Source organism: Lolium perenne, chromosome 7, assembly GCF_019359855.2.
Source record: "Lolium perenne isolate Kyuss_39 chromosome 7, Kyuss_2.0, whole genome shotgun sequence".
Taxonomy (NCBI): Eukaryota; Viridiplantae; Streptophyta; class Magnoliopsida; order Poales; family Poaceae; genus Lolium; species Lolium perenne.
Window position 1 is genome coordinate 111,275,393 of NC_067250.2, and position 8,418 is coordinate 111,283,810.

Consider the following 8,418-nt stretch of genomic DNA (forward strand, 5'->3'; position numbering starts at 1 on the left):
CGCCGACGGGAGGCAGTCGGGAACAGAAGCCGCCTTCTTGATCACCTGTGAGAGGAGACGTACGGATTGTTTGTACTCTTTTAAACAACTTTAAAAAAATATTGTTCAGACCGGATGCAGCAACGCCACCCTCGCATAAAACGTTTATATAAAATACATGGAGAGAGGTTGTCGATCAATGGCATGATCAAAATTTCTATACAATACACCTAAGAGAACAAGAAAGTATATAAAAGTGTAATAATAGGCATTGCCTCGAGTTTATTCAGATTTTCTTTGGGGTGAAAACCCACGATCTAATGATCACGCGACCTCCTTCCTGTACACGTCCTCCTTGGAGAACTTTTTTACAGTTCGGGCGTGGCTATTGGTGGTGGTAGTAGTTTATGCTTCTTCATTGACCAGTTCAGCAGGGTTATTTTCTTTTCTTTTGGCAGTGTGCGTCCAGTGGCGGACCTAGAGCCAAAATTACGTGGTGTTATCTAAATGACCACACATAATTTTTCACTAGGATGCATTGGCGCGGCGGCACGCCGCGCCCGTGGTAGCACCTTTTTAGCATGGGCGTGGTTAACTTTCGTAGTTGTTTTGAGTGTTTGCGGAACGGTGACAATTGAGAAATATAGTAGGATAAATTTCTGATACCGATCTAGATATTTGTTTGAAGTAAGATAAGCTAGGTGATATAAAGGGATGATCTAAGAAAGAGGATAATATTTACACTGGATTAAATGGTGGATAGTACGTGTTAGACGATGCCGACGCATATTCACACCGGACTGAGAGACAGGATGCCTATACATGTTCCTGCTGGAGTGAGCCAAACTGCATTGGTGCGAATTCCTACTGGACTGAACCAAACAATGTTGATGTTTATTCATACGGCACTGAGCCAGACAACAGGGATATATACATGTTCCTACTGGATTGCATTGTACAGTGGATAGAGTTGCATGGGGATAGATTGTCAAGTGGTTTTAGTCTACACGCTTGTCCCTGGAAAAGTGAGAACATATCAACGATGGCAGCGTTGTTGCTCCGTGTCTAGGGCTGCACAGGAAAGTCGAGAGCCAGGATGAGCTCGACTTGTTCATCGGAAGGAACCTAGGGCTCGGGCTCATGGCCGCGTACAATTCTGCAAGAATTTCACAGCTGTAAATAAACAAATAAATTTGAAAGAAGTACATCCATTTTTATTGCTGACTATTCATTGCTAACGTAGATAGATCTTATTTTTCAATTAAATGCACCACAATAAGATAACTGCATGTTTATCCTGAAACTCATTTTGTCTTCGCAAATCATGTTTGTTAGACTGAAATAAGCATTCTTATTTTACACACAAGGAAATTGATATATTTATTATAGAATCATAATTTACTTTTGGAGAAATGCTATAGCTATCGCAGAAACACAATTAGAAGGTACATTTATTTAAAAAAATTGAATAATCATTTTGGAAAATCTGATAGGCATCACACAAAAAAATTGTTGGGATTTTATTAACAGAATTTAAGAATCAGTGCAAGCAAATTTATCAATGGATTTAGAGTGGTTTATCATATCTGAAATTATAATTTTGATTTTAACATTTGAAACACATACACATAATATACACAAATTACACGCGGACCCTATCCTTTTCTCACACAGGGTGATCCGGAGACATGCATCAGCATCACAGTCTCACACGCACGAATGGTTTTTTCTGATACATTGGACTATAGGTCTATAGCACACTACATTGAAAAGAAGGGCATTGTCCGCCTGTACAGATAGGCCCCTTAAAAAGAATAGAAAGACCAAACAACCCAGGAGCAATCCTTTGCCAAACCGCGACACAAACACATAGCACTCATGGTTCCGACATCTGTTTGTAAAAAAAAAAAAGTCACCTCCGTTCCCCTTTCTCCTTGCTCTCTCCTGAGGCTACTGCCCCCGAGTCTGCTCCTCGATTCCGTCCGCCGGAGCTGCCAATTGACACAGGCGAGCACAAAATCGTACTCTCTGTAGCTTGCACCGCAGATTCGTTCCCGCCAACATGGCCTTCTGCCTTTACTCGCAGCCTATGTGCCCCTGTATGTCCTGCGCCCGTTGCTCAGAGGAAAGCAGTCACACATCGGCGGCGGCAGCAGGTGGGCAGAAGCTGAGGGGCAGCGGAGCCAGAACTGGAGCTCGATCTGCCACCGTGGCATCCTCAGTGATGGTAACTGCGGCCATCCATCGGCCATGGAGTCGCTGACTGCCTGACTCCCTAGGCGCAGTGGCTGCAGCAGGCTTGCACTTGCAGGTACACCACCCTGCTTGCACTTCTAACTTTTAGTTTTCTTAGATGGCGCTTCTAACTTCTTTATTATGTGCTTGATCTATCATCCGTTGGTCCCGAATGTATGTGTTCATGTGCTGCCCCTTTCTTTGCATTTTCTAAACGTTAGGATATGATTAATTAGTTGTAGCTACCTGCTTGGTGTACGCTTTATTTAGTAGTTGAGAAAAGGGCTAGATGGGTTGTGTGATGCGCATGAGGGTGGACATCATGATCTGCTTGCATATAGAACTGTAGATCATATAAGTCAATGCCATTGTTATTAAAAACTTGTGAACTGTAAGTCCATTGATGAATGCTTTTAGTACCCATTCTCATCACTTGGTAACACTTGAACAACTAAGCAAGTGCTCTGTTCGGATCTTGAAATTAATTAACAAAAAATGGCAAGAATCTGCTAGAACTGACATTTTCTGTTCCTTAATGCCAAAAGTCCAGAACTACAATTCTTATCTATGCAATAGCATAGATTTAGAAAAACCTGGCGACTGTCTGTGCTACTATTTTTGAGTGTCCAATATCTTGTCTAGATTTGTAAAAAGAACAAAGAGGTAAAATCAGGCAGGAAGCTTTGCACAGAGAACAAAATATGACATTAGTTCACATTTGTATGGGAAATATAGGTGTTGTGATAGAGAACTATGTTAGCTTCGATACCTATGGAGGAAGATATTATTGAAGTGAAATATCATTAGCCTGTGTGCTGCCTATTTAGCCTAGTTCCACTTTCTTCAAAATTTTCTTTTATGTCATAATGTATGTGCTCCTGATGGTTCCAATCAATCGTATATCACGACTGAAACGGAAATCTTAACTTGAGTATCTTTGGTACTGCATGTTGTAAAGTATTGTGTAGGTACATGGCTATTTTCCCACTTCTTGTTTCGTATTTGGGGCACAATTAATTAAGAACTATGGCTAAGAGTAGCTGACTAAATGATGCCGTGCGTGTCACCGTGACCAGGGAAAGCCAGTCGGAAGGGAATAAATAAATAAAAGCCATGCGTCTATGTGTCGCCAATGCTTACTTTCCACCGTGAAAGGAGGAAAAGCAAGGTCACCAAACAATCTGATGTCCCCGTAATTATGAAGTTCCACTACTTCTGTGAATTCTAAGAACACATGGAAACAAAAATTTCAAAACTTGATCATTGGAAAAAAATCTTGAGCTTTTTTGTAGATAGGTAATGTAGTCTAACTGGGTGAACAGACCAAAGTCCCTATAAAATATTATATAATGGACTAATGGAAGCTTAAATGGGCACAAACTGCATTGTTCAGTTAGTAAGTCAATGGTAGGTAATTATGCTGCAAGAAAAAAATGCACCTTCTTTGACTTCAGATCGTTTAAGTTCAACGCAATTTCTTCGAGCATAGGCAGTGGTTACATGTAAACTCCCCGGAAAAGTTAACCCCAGGATTAGCCTGGTCAGTACTGAGTAGTATCAAGGAGGCTGATGACCTATGTTATAAATACAATACTTCCTTATATTCAAACATAAATATTACTACACATGACCAAGAACATCAGATAATTATGAATAGAGCTTCTATGTTGGAGACAAATAAAAATTAGAGAGAACTGAAAATGATAGTCAAAAGTAGTCTTTACTGGCCTCTCAACACATGTGATTGGCTTAGATATCAGTTTATCCTTGTACATAAATGCTCTCTAAAATCCCACTATTATAAACAGATATATAAAAGGTTATGCTATGAAAAATATTAAAAAGGCTGCCTACTAAGCATTACCTACATATCGTGTTGCATCCTGTTTGCCAGTATTGCAATAGTAAAATTCTCCAATGAAATGGATGCCATGACATGTACTCCTCCCGATCCAGAATAAGTGTCCGGGTTTTAGTTCATTTCTGGATAAATTTGAACTAAAACTCCAACACTTATTATGGATCAGAGGGAGTAGATCAGTTTGGCACTTGATATTGGCAATTTTGATACTGGCAATCATATGTTGGTCTCAAGATTGTTGATGCACATGTATCTGTATGAACAGTAAAATCAAAGGATACCTTGCAAAATCTCCCTGAAAATCATCTTGTCATCAGTAATTAATCTTGAATGTCTTCTTGTAAATTCATGACAGTTCGGCCTATCATTGACCCCATATTTTCCACCGCTGCCTTCTATAATACTATGTTGAAGAATAACAATGCCTGAGACAGAAATACCTCTAAAACTAACTCTCTATCACCAAAAGATAGGAAATCCACAAAAAAATATTAGTGGCATCTTAATTGACTGGCAGCAACTGCTAACATGATTTGAGTCAAGAAACTAATAATAGCATGCTTTTGCAGCTTGTAGCAATGGGCTACAAAAAAGAATTCACTGCTCGCTGAAAACGCACAATTAAGTTGTAGGGTTCCCACTTTGGAAATCCAAAGGTCTCTTAATACAAAGATACTATCTTTGCTTACACTACGTGATATTTGAAGAATAATGAACTAATTACCTTTCTAGAGCCGCTTAAATCATTAGTGAATGAAAATTTTGTGAAATAAGAAGCTCTATAGGGGCACAAAATTACAGAAGATAACACAATGGTTTCTATAAATAAACCAAATCAAAAAAATCTCAACCATCTGAAGATAAATGATTCAGTGTGAAACTTAACTACACAACTTAGCATCTAACCTTGCTGTTAGGGTTGGGGTTCAAGATGTGTATTCTTCTGTGACAGAACGATTGGAATAAAGAACCTCAATTGTACATGATACAGATTCCACCAATTTCTCAAGTTCAACATAGTGCAGAGAAAGATTAGAACCATGCATCCTCTTGGCGAACCGACCGCAAATGAACAAAGTAGTGAACCCACAACTATATTATTAATAATACATATAAGCTCATATAACTATTTTATTAGTAGTACATATAAGCTTGAACTGGCATATATCCTTTTTCCTATAAACAGGGGAAAATTCAAAGTAATACCCATGATAGACTGGAATAACATGTACGATAGCATCCTCAGTGACAAAGATGAATTACATCAACACATAGCTAGCATTTAATAAGAATTTCCAATTTTCAAAAAAGAATGTTTTATATCAAGCAGAGGAACTACCTGCATGAAATTCGCAGAGAATTATCCAGCATATAAGGTATGTGACCATGGCACCCTAACCCCACCTCTTTGCTTTTTCAACAGTTTCCGTTCCTGCTTGCTCTTATGGAGGGTCTACACTTTTCCTTTCTTCCTTGTAATTTGTTCACTTGCATGGAGGCCCAGAAAGGATATTTAGGTTTGGCAAAATAAAGAAAATCTGTTGTACTTTACAGCATGAATAAGAGTTGTTGATTGACCACTCAGACCACGAGGTCACCAAGGAGAAGGGAGAGTAGCTAGCTTTTCATGTAAGAACCAATGGCTTGGTTGGTTGCTGGTTACGCCTTGCTCCTGTGCAAACAAATCGTTTTGGCCTTCTGAATAAGCTGATTCTAAAGACTTCTCATATCATATGAAATAAAGACTCTAATTTCCAAAAAAAAAATGCCCAGAAGCTCATATGTCCCTGTTTTTTCATTCTTATTTGTATACAGGGACCGAGAAAGACCCAAGAAAATGGCAACTTACTGAATCGTTTCGTTGCTGGCAGAGAAGATGAAGCCGGACCTCCTTAGCTGGCCACTGCTGCCTCCAACTTATGGGAGGGTGTTGGAGGCCGTGTAGTGACGCACTAAGGTGTTGCCCATGGCCAAGTCGACGCGGATGGCGGTGTGGGATATCTCCCCATGGCGCCCTCCATGAGTGTGAGATTGCCGGCGGCACTGTGCGAAGAGCCCTGCACGGAGCCCAAGTCCTCGCCGAAGTGGCTGAGGCGCACGTACAGCAGGAGGAGGCAGGGATCATAGCGGCGCACAGCGGCCGCTCCATCGGCGACGATGCACACACCCTTCCTCCGCTTAAATCCACCAGAAAAAACCTGGAAGAGGAGGGCGCCGAGGCCTCCACCACGCCGCCATCTTCCTAGGGAAGGAGAGGATAGCCCCGAGCCCTTCCTCCACGGCGGCTGTAGAGGAAGACGCCGAGGGGCTCGTTGTGCCGCCATCTGCCTCGGGAAGAAGAGGAGAACCCCGAGCTCATCCTCCACAGCGGCTCAAGAGGAGAGTGCCGAGGTCCCCACCGCGCCGACATCTGCCTTGGGAAGGAGAGGAGAGCCTCGAGCTCTTCCTCCACGATGGTTGAAGAGGAGGGCACCAGGTCCCCACTGCGCCGCCATCTGCCCCGGGAGCTCTTCCTCGACGCCGTCGGCCGCCTCGGTAGGTGGCATGGTGGCCAGAGAGGGAGAAGAGGACGACGACAATAGGGAAAGATGTGAGGAAGAAAATTGGGGCAAAACGACCCCTGGAATTGTTCGATGGTGGGGATCGTGGGGCGCCGCTTTGACCGAATCAACCAGAAGGCAATGGATGTAACCAGGAGCGATCCGTGAAAAGAGGAAGGAGAGAGGCAATAACCGGTAGCCGGTTTCCTATCCATCCAAGGAAAAAAAAAGATGCAAAAAGATTACCTGAGTGGATCACGGAAGGGGCAAAATAAATAGGTACGTGTCAACCAACAATGGAAGGAATAAATAGCATATCTACAGTGCCTCAGTTGTGCAGATTGCGTGAAATCAGCTGTCCTTTATATAGTGTATAATTTCGAGTATGGGGTCACTCACTATAAATACATGTAATATATCAAAGGAAAGTGATTTGGACCCGGTGTCCTCTGACACCTGGTGGCTGAACCTAGGTACGCCCGTGTGCATCCTTATGTCTTTGTCATTTTACGGTTGCATAGGCTAGTAATAGTTGATATATGTTGGATAATTAGGCACAATTTCCATGATTAATTCCAGAATATAAAACATGATAGCAGCAACTACTAACATGTGAAACTCAAACATACTAGATGCATTAATCAACATGAGTAGCAGCAGCGCAAACGGTAAAGCATCCATCGCTAAACAGATCGAGATATGTCGCACGTACCGATCTGGTGGAGGTGGCGGTGGAGGTGTAGCAGATGATGTCGCAACAGTAACGTTGTTGATGACAACGTTGTTGACGACAACGTTGTTGACGACGGGGACGACGGGTCGAAGTAGACGGCGTTGAAGACGACGGTAGGCAGCACCGCTCGACTTGGACGGAAGGCGACCCGTGATGAAGAGCTTGAGCAGTCGCGCACAGCGCTTCCCAAAAACCTAATTCGCCCTCTCCCGTACAGGATCGCAAGGACGAGTGGTTCCGGAGTCCTGCTCTCCCGTTCACCGATGCACGTCGGCTCGCGGGATGGAGTAGGCTACGATGGCGGCTCAAGCAGAGAGAGGTGGAAACCCTAACTCGTGTATTGGATGTGTTTCTGCGGTAGCCGGGCAGGAGATTATATAGGCTCGGGAAATCCTAGGCAACGTGGGCCACGCCCACGTCGCACGAACGTTTCGAGTCGGTTACAGATAGCCCACGATCCGGGAGCGACCCGAACCGACTAACTGCGACGCGTCCGTCTAGGACTCTGTTCGTTTTCCTGAGCTGCAAAAAGTAAGGAAAGTCTCGGCTCGAGGCTCAATCCACTCACCACGAGCGCGGCGCGCGTCGTGTCGTGTCGAGTCGAGACGAGACGAGCGAGCGAGGAGGAGGAGGAGGAGCGCGCGTGTAGCACTCCTATTCTCACTCACTTACTAGTGGTGGAACAACCCACCTTATAAGGTGGTCTAACTTCCTCCCAACTTTCCATGTGGGACTAAACTTCCCACCTCTTGCCACTCCCTAGTGAGCAGCCACCAACTTGGGCTCAAACTCACAAGGCTGCCACTATGTGGGCTTTGAGATTTATAGGAAAAACTGAAATCTAATTTGGGCCACTAAAAGTGGGCCCAATATTTCAACAATCCCCCACCAGATCTCAAATCCCATTTAGAGATTTACCAATACTCGCTGCTTGTTTATATACCAGTGTTTCAGCGGAGACTGTTAAGTTGAACTTCCGCCTAGAACCTTAAGCTACATCCACTCACACTTGAACAATGGACTAAGCCTTGAATTGCAAGTTTTGCGTGAACAGGGTTTCACTCAAAGTC

At 43.3% G+C, this 8,418-nt stretch overlaps 2 long non-coding RNA genes across 4 annotated transcripts; one reads left to right on the plus strand and one right to left on the minus strand.

Moving 5' to 3' along the window:
• Window positions 1-512: 512 nt before the first annotated feature.
• LOC127315602 (uncharacterized) lies at window positions 513-6,054 on the minus strand. 3 transcript variants are annotated; one of them, XR_011747891.1, is made up of 4 exons: window positions 5,925-6,054; window positions 5,415-5,747; window positions 3,654-4,478; window positions 513-1,135 (listed from the first exon to the last, which is right to left on the minus strand). It is a non-coding gene; the product is annotated as an uncharacterized lncRNA (long non-coding RNA). The 3 variants fall into 3 exon arrangements; XR_007860143.2 differs by having other exon boundaries at window positions 3,654-5,747; XR_007860142.2 differs by lacking the exon at window positions 513-1,135 and having other exon boundaries at window positions 1,622-5,747.
• LOC127315601 (uncharacterized) lies at window positions 2,153-7,083 on the plus strand. The gene is made up of 2 exons (XR_007860141.2): window positions 2,153-2,290; window positions 5,891-7,083. It is a non-coding gene; the product is annotated as an uncharacterized lncRNA (long non-coding RNA).
• The last annotated feature ends 1,335 nt before the right edge of the window (window positions 7,084-8,418 follow it).